The 17,863-nt window shown below is 41.1% G+C and overlaps 1 long non-coding RNA gene across 2 annotated transcripts; it reads right to left on the bottom strand.

Annotated features, from left to right (window-relative positions):
- Nucleotides 1-16,430: 16,430 nt before the first annotated feature.
- Nucleotides 16,431-17,580, bottom strand: LOC135939870 (uncharacterized). 2 transcript variants are annotated; one of them, XR_010574790.1, is made up of 4 exons: nt 17,330-17,580; nt 17,176-17,278; nt 16,966-17,125; nt 16,431-16,899 (listed from the first exon to the last, which is right to left on the bottom strand). It is a non-coding gene; the product is annotated as an uncharacterized LOC135939870 (long non-coding RNA). The 2 variants fall into 2 exon arrangements; XR_010574789.1 differs by lacking the exon at nt 16,431-16,899 and having other exon boundaries at nt 16,939-17,125.
- Between the last annotated feature and the right edge of the window lie 283 nt (nt 17,581-17,863).

Raw genomic sequence — 17,863 nt, 5'->3', positions numbered from 1 at the left:
CAAAGTGGTCCATCACTCCTAGTGTCAATATGACCAGGGGCGGTGCTGGACAATGAGAACAAGTGAAAGTGCACGCACGCACCCTCGACACACTAGCCAGCGCCACGCAAAAGCTTGTTTTCGTCCAAGTACGTATGCAAATCAAAGAGCTGAGTAATGCTCGGGGTTCTTACCACCTGCTCTTTCGCCAAATGAAATGGATTGCGCGCTATTTTTTTTTAGTGTGTTAGTGAAAAGATACGATGTATCAAAATTTAAGCTTTCAGTATAAATTAACTTGGAAGGAACTACTGCCCCTCAAATCATTTAAATTGCTTTAATTGATTCGCATACGGTTTCTAAAAATCTTTTAGATTTTGGTATTCAATATCTCAAATGTGAAAAATAGTTTTAGCACTGATAGTACAATTTGATAAAAGAAATCAAAAAAATTGTTACAGAGAATAATGAATATCATCACAAATATTTCAATCTATGATGCAAATAATTGAAATGACAAATTTTCATAATTTGGCTCGACATTACCTAGCTTTATATTAAAATGAAAATCTAATTTATCTTTCAATTTTCACTTTTGCCATTCGTCCCAATCCATCCCGCAAAAGTGATTTTCCCACAGAGTTAAGCCATTTGTAAAATTTATACTCCCCCACGTGCGTCATAATTAATTTTCCCCTAAAAATAACAATCAATCATAACAACAGCGGGGTAATTTCTAAAAACACTGTCCATTTTTTCTCTTAGGAGATATCAACAATCAACCCATAAGACGTTTATGAATTTATACCAATGTTGAAAATTTAAAGTGTATCACAAGCAGACAGTGAAGAACTAATTTTAATAATCAGATTCCATGAAGCGTGTGATTTGAATGCAGATAAATCGTTGTCCAATGCAAGTTGGAATTATTAGAGGCGGGAGAGAAGCTCTCGAGGGCCGTCTTATTCGGCAAGCTGCTGTCAGGGCGGGACAAAGGGTTACGGGTGGTATTGGCATAAAAGATTGAGGAGATGAAAGAGAGACGTGCGCGCGAGAAGAACAGGGAGATGCAGTTTGTCAGAATCAAATATTGATCATTGAAATGTACTTAAACCCATCAATGAGAGGGAGGAGGAGTGCTCCTGTTTGAGGGATAATACCCATCATCGTCGGCAGCGATCCATATACTTTCTCTCTGCCAGGCGTTCTTCTCGCGCGCGTGGCATGATTTTCTTTTTCCGCTGAAACGCATTCGTCATTTTCTGCATTTGCGAGAGAGTGAGAGCGAGTATATGGGAAGGAAGGAATGGTATGAATATTTGAGTGGTCGGGCCGAGATAAAGGAGACGACGGATCTCCAGCAGCCCGTCCCTTCTAGAATTAATGGATTGTGTTTGCTTGCCGACGCATTTGCTGCGTTCAACTGACTCAATCACGTCTACTCCACCTCTAGCTGAGTAAGCACTGGCAAAATCCAATCCGGTGATCAACAGTGGTGCTCTCTGCTGTCCCAGTCACTGCCAATCTTCTTGAATGCCCTTTAACATGATGAGCAGTCGGAGAGTGCATTTTTGCAGAATCCGCTGGCTTGAAAATTCAAGTCACAAACAATTTTATGTTTTTGTCATTTTGGGAACGATATATTTACTATAATTTGCTCAAGAATAATTTATAGTCTCCCCTGTAAATAATGACTCATGAAATTAAAAATGCTCTTGATAAACCAAACCTTTTTATCTCAGTTCAATCAGATGGGTAATATTAAAATTATTTAGTTTAAATGTTGGTTTAAACTATGACTCGCACCTTTTTTTAAATTGAAAGTCCATGATTTGTTACCGTGCATCTGTGCAAAATCTGTGCTGCCAAGAACCACGTCGAGTCAGCACAGCATCTGGAATAGCATGCTTAATGGATGTACTTTGGCAGTATTGACATCCACTCCATTTGCCAGTCAGTGAAGTATAACCGAACTAACACATTGTGGCACACATGACTGTGTTCCCTATTCATTATTAGTGGTAACCGATAAAATAAACTAACGGGATTTCGACACAATTTTGTTCAGAACCTGCTATAATGTGATATCAAGTCTTAGTCTTGTAGTCTTACAAACAGCAAGAACCGGAGTGCATATCAATCCACTGTTAATATTACTTGACCCGGTATTGAATTTCAAATTGTTCAATTTCATATCCAAATTTAACAATTGATTAATGCATGCGAAGTCATACTATTTATAAGTCCAGGTTATAAATCAAGTCAGCCATTTTTTAAGTGTTTTTAATGCTACAGTTTTTAACATCCAACTATTGCCAACGAGGGCTTATTGGTAAATATGCGCTATTAAAGTAGAACAGAATTAAATTAAAACAATTCAAAATACAGCAGATACACTACTATTAAATAAAATATTTAAGACGTGCAAATCTTATAAAAAAATTATTTTTCTCTAAAGATTTTGGAAAGAATAACAATTCCTCGTATCACGATGTCACGTGCCTATTTTAATCACGATATGTGTGAGCCTGTCATGGACGAAAGCGGTGTGTTCGTTCATATTTTTAGATTCTCAATTTCCGAAAGTGATTCCAGCTGTCGGTTCCATCCACTCTAGCTCAATAAAAAAAAATCTGCCGAAGAGATGAATAAAGAGGCAGCTCTAACAGCGGCAGTTTTTTATATACACATTTCAGTGCAGTGCAACACATATATACGTATAGACACACGCAGAGCAGCCGAGGCAATCTCGTCCGGCTCTGCTTTTCTATACCAAGAAAAGCAATATCGAGCTGCAAAGCTGTCATAATGCACTGGCAGCTTCCATATAACATTTAATGGCCAATATTACTACATTTTGATACTCGAAACTTATATTCATGGAGGACATGAATTATGGATGTGTCGGCCCTTTTCTTATGCATCTCCCAGTAATGCATGCACAAGCTGAGTGGAATGCAGAGAGCGTGTATTGTTGTTGTTTCCAGTTGAACGGTCCGCCAGAACACACACGCACGCATGGAAAGTCGCGCGTCATTGTCGCTTAGTAAACTTTCGACGGACACCCCATCGCTGCCGCTGCTGCGGATGACAATTTATTTTCGCGAAACGAGCCAGATCCGTCGACACAGAAAAAATGCATTTCGCCGGGCAGTGAGTCAGTGGAGCGGAAGAAACGTCCTGATGCCAACGCTATGCATGCATGATTGTTCGCGTCCCGCGGACGCTTGATTCGATTATGCTGTATCGGCTCAACCGGACGTGACATATTATATGATAATGCAATCGCTGGGACACTGTTGTTGCTTATATCTGGAAACTATCGAATCTTGGATGAATCCAAAAGCTGCTACAAGCATAAAATTATGCTGTAAAAATATCAACAACACACAATGCGCAGAAACACTGGACAAAGTAGACGTTGGAAATTTAAATTGTGTTTTATACTCATTGCTGTCGTAAAAAAACACCTGTAGCAAGCTTTCAGTGGTCAGTGATTGGATGAGCTGTCAGACAAAATAAAAATCAATTGTTAAACAAGATTATAAGCAAATTGCAATTTCAGTTTGGGGCAATTTTATTACAGGTCCCAAAAGAACTTTCGATCACAGCGTTTCCTAAACTTTGTGTCGCACAATTTCAGCACTTTTAAACGTGTGACAAGTTTGCCCGTGGATCGAGGTGGGCGAGCAGGAGAGTAGAAATTGGAGTGGAAAGGTCGAAAGCGGGCTCGGATGCCAGAGCAGGGACGGAAGAGTGCCAAATTTCGGCTTGTGATTGATGCGTGCGGGTCTGGCAACTTTTTTAATTAATAAAAAATGTCAACACTAATTAATAGTTTGGCAGGGTGGCACAGGCACAATTGCGGGCGGGGGTGTCGACGCTGATTAAAATTGCTTGGCACAGCCTAATGTGCAGCTAATTCAGCCCTAAGCTGGGAAAGTTGAGGGTGTCGCTGCTGCTGGGAGACACACAGATGGATTAAAGGGGAAAGCGGCACGGCAACGGCGGCGGCGACGCCCGAGAGTGATTAAATCGAGATGAAAAGAAGCAAAAGGGAGCCGGCTGACACCTGCTGAATCTCATACTTCACTTTTAATGCCGCGCGCGCACCACTCAGCAGCACAAACTCTTTTCGCCCACTCGTGTTTTGTTTTTGGCGGGCGCGTAATTAATTAATGCAATTTTTCTCCCACTCTGCTGCCGCTCGCAAAGTTTGCAGCGGCCTCTCTGTTTCCGCATGACGTCGCCCAGCAGCTGCATAATGAATGGATAGATGATGCTCGCCTTTTCGGCTTTTATATGTGTGTGTGTGTGTGTGTGTGTGTGTGTGTGTGTGTGTGTGTGTGTGTGTGTGTGTGTGCGCGCCACGACTTTTTGCCTTTGAGTGCTCGTAAATCTCCAGCTCTCGCGAGCAAAAAGATGTTGCTGCATCGTAAAATGTCGGGATTAATGAGAGTCGCCCATTCAGCCCGTCATTTTCCGCCAACTTGAGATACAAACAGGTGCGCACATTCCGTAGCTATTGCCCTTAAATTGGATTATAATTGGCTTTTTGCTATAAAACTATACAAGATATTGGGTTATTACTTTAAAAATCGTAAATATTTTAGATTACGGAAAGATTTTAAAACATATTCAAGATGATGACCAGCCCGTTGGCTCGCATTGTTAAGGCACTCTCAGGAGTGTCAAAGCAATGAGAGATATTTGAGCAGTTCGGAGATCTAATACTGGCTACCCAATGTCAGAAATGGCAAAAAGTGGTTAGTTTAGTGACTCCTCGAATTGCTCAAATTGCTCAACGGGCTGGGAGGCGCACCGGCGCCGACTCGCTACTTGCTGGTTTGCCTGCGTGATTGCCTCTTTCCAGCATGCGTGATTTGGCTTCACGGGACAAATGTCTAGCGTTTCAATGCAGTCCTCGGTGCGGAGGCAAGTGGCCCTTGAGTGGGCTGGGTCCCTGTGCGGCCCGGTGCCCATGTTATCCGTTCGCGGTGTTATTGGGACCCGGGTTTCAGCATTCGTGCTAGTGCAGTGCGCGCCCTTCCCGGTCCTCGGACGGACAGGGATAAAAAGAGCAAAAAAAAAAAATGATCTGTATAATTTTTAACATTCTCAGAAAATTTTAGGAACTGAGGGAGAAAAAGGGAAAAGAAAGTAAGAAGGACGTTAGGCAAAGCATCTTGGATAACATCTTTTAAATCATCATTTTGAAATATTTTCCTGGCATAACAACAATCATAGCCGCTTAATTCTTGTCATTTAATTCACTAGTTGCAAAAGACCATAGTTTTCGAAGCCGCCAATAGATGGCACTAGCAGTTTCATTAGATTTTAATGGAGTGTTCCTCCGCGATTTTAAACTCAATCCTGATAATGTGCATTCTTGTACTCTTAAAATGATTTATTTTGATGAACTTAAATTAAAATTCAGTCCAGCCGAACACCGTAGAAACCTTGGAAAACATATTTTATTTCAAAAAAAAATTCTAATGTTTCTACGGTGCAGACTTTGCGATTCCATCCTGCAATACTTAAAAATTAAAATCCAGCAAATCTGCTAGTAAATTTACCGTCAAAAAATTAATAGCTGATGATTTTTTTTTTTAAAATAAAGGCCAATTCAGCATTATAAATGTTACCATATTTATTCAAACAGTAATAAATTATAAAGCAAGTAACAAGAGTAAACAAGACATATGTAGATGATGGATACACTATTATTCATTGTTTATATTTCGCATAGTTGCTCTTCACTGAACAATCTTGGAGGAAGTAATCAAGCTTTTTAATCAAAGTTAGTGAACGAGCTTGACACTATCAGGTTCGAGAGCAATTTACGGCAGCAGAATAAAGGACGTCGTAAAGCTATGAAAATACAGCGGCTAGATTTTCGTAACAAGGAATATTCGCCGCCCACTTAGGAAAACAAAGAGCGAAAAAGTCGTAAAAGGCAGCAGCGGATAAAATTCGGCGATAATAAGAGCGTCATTACTTATTCACAGCATCCTTTCGCCAGCCACTATATGGTTAAGATTTATGGCACGTGACGAGATTGTCGAACTTTATGTTCTTCTCGCAGGGCAAACTCAATCATCTGACATTGTTATGGAGGTGAGAGTGAGAGAGAGAGAGCAAAGTCTGCCGCCGCTGTCAGTCTCTCTCTCTCTCTCTCTCTCTCTCTCTCTCTCTCTCTCTCTCTCTCGTGCACTCGTTAAAAATTCCATTCGTCTGGTGTGGCTGCCTTTCGCTCTCGCACACCCATTACCCGCTCCTCGCTGCTGAATCCAAACAAAAGCTTATGATGCAGAGCAAACTCAATTTGTGACATCCAAACAAATATTCCGGGAATGAGGCAGCACCTCTCTAGCACGCGGCGCACCCACCTCTGCAAATCGTGCAAAATCAACAAAAAGGTGGCAAAATAATAGGGGTGTGTGCCCTGCAGCTCCTGACAGACTCGCTTCTACGCTTTCCGGGGGGAAAAGAGAGCGAGCACCGTTGTGAACAAACAATCGTATTATTCGGAAGGGATAGCGTGCAGATTTGTTAATCGCATTACCATGGTGCGGAGCACGAGAAAAAGGTTCATCGACGTCCATTTTTTGCCCGGTCAGTGGACAGTGGGGTTAGGGATCGGTTCGTTTCTATTATATTGCATTTAAACAAACATTTTTTTAACATTAGTTTAATAATTAACAATGTTATGAAATAAACAATGTACTAAAATAAAATTTTAATAAAATATTTCATAAATTTCCCCATTAAATAGCTTCTATTTCCAGCAAGAGCAGCAAATAATCAGTTGGATGTCAAGCTGAGGCAACTTGTGCAGAAACGTCGACCTTTTCCGCTCAGGATACAAATGAACTTTCTCGGGTAATAAAAAGAAGAGGGGAAATAAAAGTTTGACATTTAAACTGATATAATTACAAAAAGATGGCGGCTCGGTGGCGCACTAATGATAACTTTGTTGTGTATGTGTGTTGTCAGCAAACATTCATGACACTTTTCATAAGGTTTTTATTACTCGGCGCGGCGAAAACGCTGCCCGGCATATCTGTTATTGCGGCTGACGTTTCGCCTGGCGCGAGATCTTTTTTATCGCGGCCCATTACACCAGAATGAAATTTCGAAAAAAGCAGAGCGACAGTGGCGGCCGCAAGAAGGCTCTCACTTGACACGCCAGCGATGGCAATCTGTGCACAGAGCGATATTACTCGGCGGTGTCGACGCCTGAGAAATTGCATTTTCTGCGCACACAGCCGTGGCAAAGGCAGAGAGAGCGAGAGAGAAAAAAGAGAGGGAGAGACCCACTTTGCAGCGAGTTATTATTGTGCCGGCTCGGGTTATATGTATAAATTGCAATTGGATTGTCATTTCCAGCGCCGTGATAAAACTGCTGCTGCTCACTTCTCTTCTTTCACCTGTTAAATTATTCATGGCCCGGCGGCGAGTTATTACTCGGCAGGTCTCGTGTATAATGCGCCAAAGAGTGACATTCGACTTTGCCAATGTGTTGCAAACTCGAGCCAGCGCGCCTGTTACTGATTTATTATGCAATCCGCTTGTCACTCGCGTCGTGCGGCAAGCCTACTCGCTCTTTCAGGTTGCTGCTGGAACAGGTTTGTGTTCCGCCCTCTTTCCGTCTACGTGAGTTTGTAACTGGATTAGCTGACGCGGTTCGCGAATGCGATTCTCTTCGCGATTAATGCATATTTAAACAGCACATTAACGTGTATTGCAGAGGATGCCGCCGCGAGAATAGCAGTCGGCTTTCCAGGTTACGAGAGGGTATTTCCAAGATGAGCTATTTATTTGTATTTATTGTTTAATATATATTTATTTACAATATTTATTTAGTTCAATGTATTCCCGAATTTTATTTGTTTCAAATAAATCAGTTGGCTAATTTTGAGTTAGAATACTTAATTAAAAAAATGGGATTAAAAATGCGTGTTTTGATCGCACTATTTTATTAGTAGAAAGTGCTAATACGATATTGTTTTATATTTCTCTATGTATATTTTGTCTGTAATTCATAATCGATAATAAATAAATAGCAGGGTTGTTTACAGAGCTGGGAAATTTTGGTACTTTGCTTCCAGAAATTCGATATTTGCAGAGGATAAATTGGTCAGGATTCGTAATATAATCAGATTAAAAGCGAGGAGAACTTTGAAAAATTTAACGGTTGTGACATTCTATTTGCAATACAAATTGACTATGGTAATTTAAAAATTGCAGTGATAAAGATGAAACCAAAAATAATTATATTTGAAAAACATCCTTGAAAATAAATAGACCTTTGAGGACAGCAAGATATTCAAAGCTTCATATACAAGCTGTTTTTGTTCAGATTTTTTTAACATAATAGATGTTAGATGTTGGACAGTTAGTCTCAACTAGCTTCCTGCTTCCAATATCAAAGCGATTTGAAACCCGAAAAAATTGATCAACCATTCAACTTTCACAGTCCTCTTTCTTCGTCATCTTTAATGATGAAATAAGTAAACTATTATTCTCTATTTATTATTATTAAATTATTTTGTGCTATTTAGTGGGAAATTTTTAATACATATTAGAATAAGCACATTTTATTGAAGCTTGATTCCATTCACTGTATAATATCCCTGCATTTTTGGTCTCAAGGTCATTTCCTCTGCTCAACAGTCGGCGGCACAAAACTTTTGATCAGGAAATTTGCCACAGAACTTGTGAATACCTTTATATTATGAGGGGGAAGTTTCCTAGAGCAACATAATGAAATTAAGTCTGGAGAAGTTGGCTGCGCGTCGCTCCCCTCTTGTGAAAGGCATTCTTTCAAAGTGCGCGTTCAAGGCCAATAAATCACGTTTATCGAAAGCGTTGCGAACAAGTTCACGCACAAGGCGCGGCAGACAGAAATTCGCCTTTTTGTTCGGCGCTGCGGTTTCATTGTTACAGAAGGCGGGCGAGTGAGCGAGAGAGAAGGGCGGCCTCTTCTGACTGCTGTACACTGTAATTAGCGTCAGGAGGACAAAGTTTGTGTGCGTTGAATTCAATTAGCCGCGCGATAACTCAGCCCGGAGGCCGGGCCCCAATAAATATGATCACGTACCCGAATTAATTTGCCTGCACGCTCGCTCGCTCTCGCGCGCGCGCCGGATCTTATCTGCTGCGCCGCAAGTTGGATGGCGCACCTTGCCTTAATTGCCTGTTATAAGTCAAGAAAGACGCGGCATTGCAACGCAATTAAACATTTTGCCCAAGCGGCGCGCGCGGGAGCGATTTATTGCGCGACACGGCAGAGATCGTTATTGCTAAACAGGCCCGGCTGAAATATACAGGTGGGCTTAAAACGGAAATGAGCACAGTTCAGAAAAGATGAATGCGACAGCGGAGATAACGAGTCGACGGCGGCGGGCGAAAGAAGAAGAAAAGCAGCCTCTGGGTGCTCTGCCGCGTCGAGCGCCAGGAATGAAATTTAGTGCCGTTTTATTTGTTTCTTATCTGGCCGTGTGTGTGTCTCTTTCTCTCTCTCACCTCGCAACTCTTATCTGACAACTCTTTTGGCTCGCTGCCACGCGGGCCGACGTGCAATTTTTGCCTGCTCGGCCGTAAATTTGAAACCTGTGGCGGCGCCTGGCGTTAAATTTTAATTCATCTCGCCATCATAACTCCTTTATTTTGCCCGGTGCTCGTAAAAATAAATTGCATTGTCGTAGGCGCTGGGAAAAGCAGCAAGACGTGCAGAATTTCACTTTACGTGCAAGCGCGATGGTTCCTCCGAGGATTGCAGCCGGCTCGAATCGTTTACGGCCTCAATTTTTGGTCTTGCTTGTTTTCCGCTCCAGAAACAGGAGAGATGCACTTGCTCGCGCTATTCCCCGCTGATCAGCAGTAAAATTGCCCGCTGCACGGAGGGCACAAGAGAAATTACAGCTGCTGTGGGCGTGTAAGGACGCCCACGCCTCCCATTTGCCCGCAGTGACACGCGCAAAAAATTCCAGATCGGAAAATGGGTGCTTGGAAACAACAAGTCAGAAGCAGTTTCTGGCTTTGCGCTTGAGTGCTTTTGCCTTCTGTCAAAAATGACACGGCTCCGCAATCGAAAATAATTACATTGATGGCCAAAGTGAGAGCAACAAGTTTCCGACGTACTTAACGAATCGATCGTTTATTATATTTTAACAGCCTCTAATAATATGATATTTACAGTAACGAAAAGTTGATAAAGCTACAATCGTAAATTGAGTTTTCAACTTCTCAAAACCACCTCAAAAGTTCATTATTTGTTTAAAAGCTAAGCAATGAAGTTTTATTCCATTACTGTTCAATACAGGGAACGTTTAAATTAGGAAATAATAGAACAAGAAAAACGAAAAATTTAACACGACACATGGGTAGAATAGTACAGAAGCAAGTTTTAATAATAGCTCTTATCCATGTGGGTCATAAATATCATGATTTTATTTTAATGAACGTAACTTTTCTATAAAAATAAAACCAAACAAACCTGAAAATACAGTGTGTGACAAAAAAGTATTAACCTATTTTAAACTTATACATTATCTCCTCTTTGATAGCACGGGAGATTTAAATTTTGTATGTTTATTCTTTATTTAGATTCAAAGTAATTATCTATCCTGTGCATGCGTATCTTCAGGCAACACTATTTAATGTCACATAATATAGCCTTTACTTCCATACACATGCAATTTGCGCGACTTGCTTTTCTATGACATGTACAAAGGGAAACAAACAGCATTGTGTAATATGTTTCCCAGTTAAAATTAAACGCAGCTTCCCCGGTGTACAGCGCATTGTTTATTTTCTGCGGTGATGTAGAATTTTCCTGAAATATTCTGCTGCTGAGCATGAAATTCCTGTGTTATTGTAGAAATATAATTTGCATTCAACTAAGATGTTTCTGCATTTAAATTAATCTGAAAGCACCAAGGTGCTCCTATTATATAGGAGCTCCTATTATATAGGAGCATGAAAAACTTCATTATCGCATAATGTCAACAACCAGATTATAAAATATTTATCTCTTCCAGCACTAAAAGAAAATTGCCAATTCACAATTATACATATCTATTTTAGCAACTCTAACATGCACTATTAATGCTTAACCATTTGTTTAAAAGCATTTGGAAGTGCAATTCAACCATTTTTTTTATCATATATACCACCTGCACTGAAAGTTTGTTTTGCAGCATAGTTTCCTCCATGATGTAAGGCGTTTGTGACTGCAAGCTTGTAACCTTTTAGTCCTGTAATGTCTATTCAGAGTGAAGTCTAAATAATGCGGAGATTGCCAGAAATGGTGCCCTTTTCACTGTTCTTATGTGATGAAAAGTCAATCAATTTGAAGAATATTTTAAGTTTTAGTATATTTGTAGAGTGAAAAGAAAATTTCATTTAATGCAATAAATATAAAGTTCTGTCAACCACTTTGCTGACTTGAACTGTGCATCAGGGACCTTTAATGTAATTTCCAGTGGAAAATAAAACAAATTATTTTTACAGTCGATAAAAAAATCGTCATTTGTGATTGTCACTGAAAACACCAAGTAACACTCTTGAATGCTACGTGACAAGTTTTACGATCGTTCCAATTTAAAATTCATCAATGTAAAAAGTTGTTTCAAGTGCAGGGTTAGGACAGTATGGCGAAACCCATTAAAGCGCTTTTACGATTGCAATTGCAGGGTAATAAAGTAATTGCGCGCGAGTGGCGGAGATTGGCCGCTCGTTCCCTTTGGCAGCACCGGCCGATTCAAGCTCCTTGCCCGCGCGCTAAAGCAATATATTTCAGACGCGGCTGACGTTTAGCTGTCCTCATTACAATCAGATGGAAGAAAAATCGAGAGCGGCTTCATCTGCAAGGAGCGGCGCTGCACAAAAGGAGTCGGTAATGGCGGGGGCACTAGAATTTAAGAATCGCCAAGAGCCGGCATTGATAGATGGATCCCGTGCACTCTATTTGACTGATTCGCCGGCGAAACGCGATTTTTCCTACACCGCCCACCCGCGCCCGTGAGCCGCAGCCGCCGTCTTCGTTGCTGCTGCTGATAACAATAGCATCGAGGTGACGAGTCAATTTCCCCAGTAATTACTGCTCATCAGGGAAATTGAGTTTCGTCATTGTCGCTGCACGAAACTGGAAATGAGCCGCGAGCGGTTTCTCGTGTTCGCCGCGCGCCACCTCCTTCTCCGTTTTTGTGCAAGTCATAAATTGGGCCTCGCAGACACGCTTAATTTTATTGATGGCGCGCTAACTTATTCCTCTGCTAATCACGCCACCGCCAACTTTTGCCCTCATTAAAAATCCATTCTGCGCGCTCGGTGCTTCCGCCAAATGAGCTGACTTGTTCTCTGCTGCAATTAATTTACTATTTCCCGCTGGTAAACACATACATGTTATTTTTTATTTAAATGTATTAATACATAGTGGTTCTATTTACAGTATTTTAATTTATTATTATTTCATTTTCCTCGACAAAATTTTTTTAATTAACAATATAATTATTTTTTGAATAATTATATACACTAAAAATATTTCCTATAAATTCTTTTTTTCAAAAAATTAATTGTTTTTTGATAATTGAAAATTTACAATTTATGTTTACGGTTTTCATGCAATTTAAATTTGAGCTTAAAACAGTTCTTCATACGCAGTTTGTCGCAAATAACACTTATACGCACTAACACAGAAGCATTATTGAATTATCGAATTATTGTGGGCCATTTCATTCAGACAAAAAGAGTCAAATAATGTATGGATGAAGAATGAAAGGTATAATATTGTACTGTTGTTGAGCTCTCACGATTTTCAGTTAAAATCAGTAAAAGTTGGGTAATATTGTATATATGTATAAATAATAAACAGCTAATAATACACCCAGGAAGCTACTTCTAGTTTTCAACTGGAAATATGATAATGACGATATTGCGTTAAAATTTGAATATTATTAAAAATTGTATTGCCTACAGGAAATGTTTGGATGTTAATATAATTTGTCCGGGCTTCTCGATACATAATACTGTTAAATTTGTTAAAGGAGCACTGGTTCAAGATTCATGGGGACTGAGGGTTGAGATGCAGAATATATTTGGAAACTTCAGTCGCACACACTGACACGCGCGTTTGCTGCAGACGCGCAAAAAGCGCAAATGCGTGCGAAAGGCTTTTGTGCGCAGCTGGAAAGGCCCAATTGAGCCATTGATTGTCAAATCTCGTGCGTCTCCATTTCAATCGTGTGGCGCGCTTTGAGTCGCGTAGCTAGTGACGTTTTTTCACCTCCGCAGGCGTAACAAATGGCTCTTTTTGCAGCGAGCGTTGCTGCCGAAAAGTGCCGAAAACCACGTTGCTATTTATTTGTTTGCTCAAGGCTTGTTTGCCAGCGGCGCTCGCTGACAATAAATCTGCTATCAAGGGGCACCCGCGACACTCTTTCTGACAGACGGGATGATTACACACCTGCTTCGCTCGATTCTCCTTTGAAACACAATGGCGTATATTTATTCGGCATAAATATGGGCCGCAGGTAATTTGTCAATTTCAGAGGCGACTCGTTCGCTGGCTGGAGAGCACAAATAAATACACACACACACACACAAACACGAGAGCTCAGTTGGAATTGTGTGTGTGTGACAGAGCGAAAATGCATCGCGTTGTCATTAATTCAGCAGACGCTAGAAATATAAATTGCAAATCTGGATTATAAACGATGCCGTCTTTTCGTGCCGCTGGGAATTGCACGATATTTTTCTTCCCTTGATGTCTTTTGTATTAGTAGCAGCATTGAGCAAGTATAATTCAATTTGATACAAAAGTTCATTTCACACAAGAACAATAAAAACACGTTTGAATTGAACTTTCTCAATTTTAGCTCTTCGTGCACAATAACGTTTCAAGTCTGAGAAAATTGATTGATAAATTGTCAAATAGAAATATTGATCAACATATTTGAAATGCCCAATTCCAAAATTGGGAGAAAAAGTTTCGTTTTCTTTAAATGTGATTAATTTCCCCATATGAATTACGACATTAGTGTAATTCGTGGTAGCTCATGCACTAAATAAAGAATCGCTATAACAATGAAATTTAAATTATCGAATAGCTCAGCTCTGATCGAATTTTCTCACGATGGGAGGCTTATGGTGAATATTTATTCAAATCTGAAAATGCCACAAAGCTATCCATCCTAAGCAAATCCATTCGACATTTTAAATTTCATAAAATTACGCGCGTGTGTATTTCTTTTTCTCAAACTTGAGTTCATCTAGCCTGATTAATAGCAAATATGTCCTATTTTCTTCTTTTTGGTCCATGATTTATTAAGTTGACGAAAAACACTAGGTAAGAAGCAGTGTATCGACCTGCTCGTCAGGTCGTAAAAAGCGTTGCTGAGGCGAGCAATATAAATATTGAATTCACTTTCGGATCAGAACACACACGAACGAACCATCTTTGTTGGAGAGCGATCGATCCACGTGTGTGTGCATGTGCGAATCGTCAGCGGCTGAATAATAAATCGGGCCGCTATAGGTGTTGATACAATAGAAATTTATTTTCACGCTGCCCTGCGGAAAAATTCAGATGGCAGCACTCGCGAGTACCGACACCATGTAAGTTTGACTATTTTATGCGAACGCGAATCACCATTGTGGGGAATATCAATCTCTCGGGCGAATAATTTATGCCGGCCTGCGGTCAGCGTCTGTTTAAAAATTTATCCGCATGACGAACCGTGTTTTACATTGCAAATTCATAGATTTATTAATAAAATAAATAATAACATGCACCCCGAGGGCCAGTATGGTTTTTATTGCCTGCACTTAAGGGATGTGAAAAATAGCCTAGGAAGAAAAATGTTCGCAATCACAACCTGTCAAATGTGTTGCTGAATACATCTTATTTTTTTTTCTTGGAGGAAGGGCAAGAAGAAAGAAGTACCAGCACATGACTTGTTTTATTTATATATAATTATATATTTTTTATAATCAGATTGAAGTGGGTTAATTTTAATTGAGTTTCTATGATCATTCAGATTAATAATATCCTCTTGGGGCTCCTCTCTTTCTGACAACATATCTTTTTATTAAAATCGTAACGAAAATCTACCAATTCAACGTTTTTATTTTTAGGAGATATTAATTTCTGCAACGAAAATTGCCTGTGCAATTTTTCTTCCTGTGGCAAGCCTGCTTTTTTGTTGACCACTTTTCGTTCAAAACAATCGAATTAATCGGCTGTTTTTCACATCCCTCACCTGCACAAAACACGGTGCGCGTAATTAAAGCGGCGTGCGAGCGCGAGTGTTCGCTGCGCCTGCAAATAAATTGGTCGTCCCGGGGATGCCTCTGACGCCAATCACCAAAATTTGCATATCAACTTTTTATCGCGATTTTATGCAAATGTTATTGCCGAAGTTGAATTAGGAAGGGCCTGTTGGCGCGCGCGCACCGGCTCCTGAATAAATGCGCGCACACACACATATTCGTTTTTTGATATGTAGTCAGTCGCTGCTTCTCTCTCTCTCTCTCTCTCTCTCTCTCTCTCTCTCTCTCTCTCTCTCTCTCTCTCTCTCTCTCTCTCTCTCTCTCTCTCTTCGGTCGTAATCTCATTACGCCCTTCTCCAAAGAGAAATGCGCGTATCGATGATGAGACTCATTTTGTCAGCTTCCTTGGCTCACCACACTATTTCACAAGTGATTTTTGGAAAGAAAGTGTTTAAAAATAGTTGGAAATTGCAGAGACTTTTATTTTTAAACAAAAAAATCTGTTTTGAATTTAGCAGGTTCGCTCTAAAAGCTGTGATTACCGTTTTTCTTAATATATAAAATTATTGACATAGTTCAATCTTGTAGCTTTTATTTGAAAACGCACAGTAAAGTATAAAATGGTTAGTAATTTTACCCATTAAACAGTTACGCGACTAGCAGCTTTGGTAGAATTTTATTTGCACATCGCCAAACAAATGATATGTTAACTAGTACATATAGAAAAATTAATCATAAGTAAAGTTGAAATTCGAAAGAAAATGTAGCATTGTACAGATTAATATTATATATAATGCTCTGCAACCGCAATTATTCTAACGCGGTTCGCCCGCCATCCAGATATAACAAAGGGCGCCGTATAATTTGAATGGAAATTTTGTAATTTCCTCGGCAACGTCGTCGGCAACTTGTTGTCGCGGTGACGGACAATGCGCAGACTTTTGCCCGCCGCCAAGAAGGAAAATTACAGCGCGTGGGAAATGAGTTTTGGGGGGCGGAACCTGACTGCCTCAAACAAACTCGCAGATATGCATAAATGGGGCGTATTAAAATGAGCCGACGACACACAGAGAGAAGAATAAGTTGTGTTCTTGCTCGGCCGCATTTGAAAGCAGCCACGCCATCAACAGTTTGTTGTGCCACAATGCCGTTATAATTCGAAACAAGTTGCGCTGGTGAGTAAAATGACATATACCCCTCCATTGCTGTGAGGAAGTCCTCCAGCGAGGCGCCTTGACCTGATCCTGAAAATCGAGGCACCATCTCCAGTGTTACTGGTGGTGGCATGAAGGGGTACGCCCCACCTGGAGGCCCATAGCCTCCTCCCCACCCCCCTTGAGGATGGAATTGTGGGGGTTGTTGACCTGGTTGAAACTGTTGTGGGGGCTGTTGAAGTGGATGGGGTGGGGGTTGCGGCTGCTGCTGCTGCTGCTCGTCGATAGCCGCATTCCCCTGCAGAGGATTTACATTTTCGACTGGCATGTTTGAAACACCTGACACCAGAATGTTGCGTAAAGAAGAATATAAATTTCGAGACTGACTCAAAATCCCAATAATGTTCTCAAGAATTCGAAAACTACACTCTCCCTTTATGAGTGGGTCCTCCGAGCCAGGAAATCCTCAATAAATTCCTCGACGAAAATTCTTATCGGAAATATCAGAGATAATTAATATGCGGACCAATCAGTCAAAAAATAATCTTTAATTTACATAGTTTAGAGCACACAGAAAAAAATAGATGGAACTCGGAGATTAGCCTTCACGCCAATATCTTCCCTTCTTCGCTCGACCACAAACCCGTGTCCGCCCTGCTACGCCGATTTCTCCGGCGAATTTCCAGCAGCGACTAGACCCAACACTCGCCGATAGCCTAAAAAGGAATTCTAAGTGAGGGTCCCTGTCTGAATGGAAATGCCCTACCAAATGGCCTTCGACGGGGCCCCCACAGCAGACGTCCTCGGCCAGTCCACGCGCGCCCACCAAAAGGGTCAGTTACCTGCAGATTAGTCGCTCTCAGCCTGCCCTGCAGATCAAATAATCAGCCACTAAACTAACTTCGGCACCTAACACTTACTTGGTATACGCGTGAACCACGATTCTCCTCTGTCCGCCTCAATTCGGGCTTTTATAGGTCGTCTCTCCTCCTGGCTTAGGCTCCTCCCCGTTTCCCGTCCACGTCCTTCCGGCGCCCCACAATATTGGGACGATAGGTTGGCCACCCCTGAGTAACAAAAGAGTTTTAGCCCCCTCCAACATCCCTCTAAAACGGCAGCGTCTCTCTCTGCGGCAGCCACCTTCCAAATCCGTGCCCTTGCTTCACATCATCGGCAACTTGTTGTCGCGGTGACGGACAATGCGCAGACTTTTGCCCGCCGCCAAGAAGGAAAATTACAGCGCGTGGGAAATGAGTTTTGGGGGGCGGAACCTGACTGCCTCAAACAAACTCGCAGATATGCATAAATGGGGCGTATTAAAATGAGCCGACGACACACAGAGAGAAGAATAAGTTGTGTTCTTGCTCGGCCGCATTTGAAAGCAGCCACGCCATCAACAGTTTGTTGTGCCACAATGCCGTTATAATTCGAAACAAGTTGTACCATTCGGTGCC

Source organism: Cloeon dipterum, chromosome 3, assembly GCF_949628265.1.
Source record: "Cloeon dipterum chromosome 3, ieCloDipt1.1, whole genome shotgun sequence".
NCBI lineage: Eukaryota > Metazoa > Arthropoda > Insecta > Ephemeroptera > Baetidae > Cloeon > Cloeon dipterum.
This window is presented reverse-complemented; position numbering and strand designations above follow the sequence as displayed.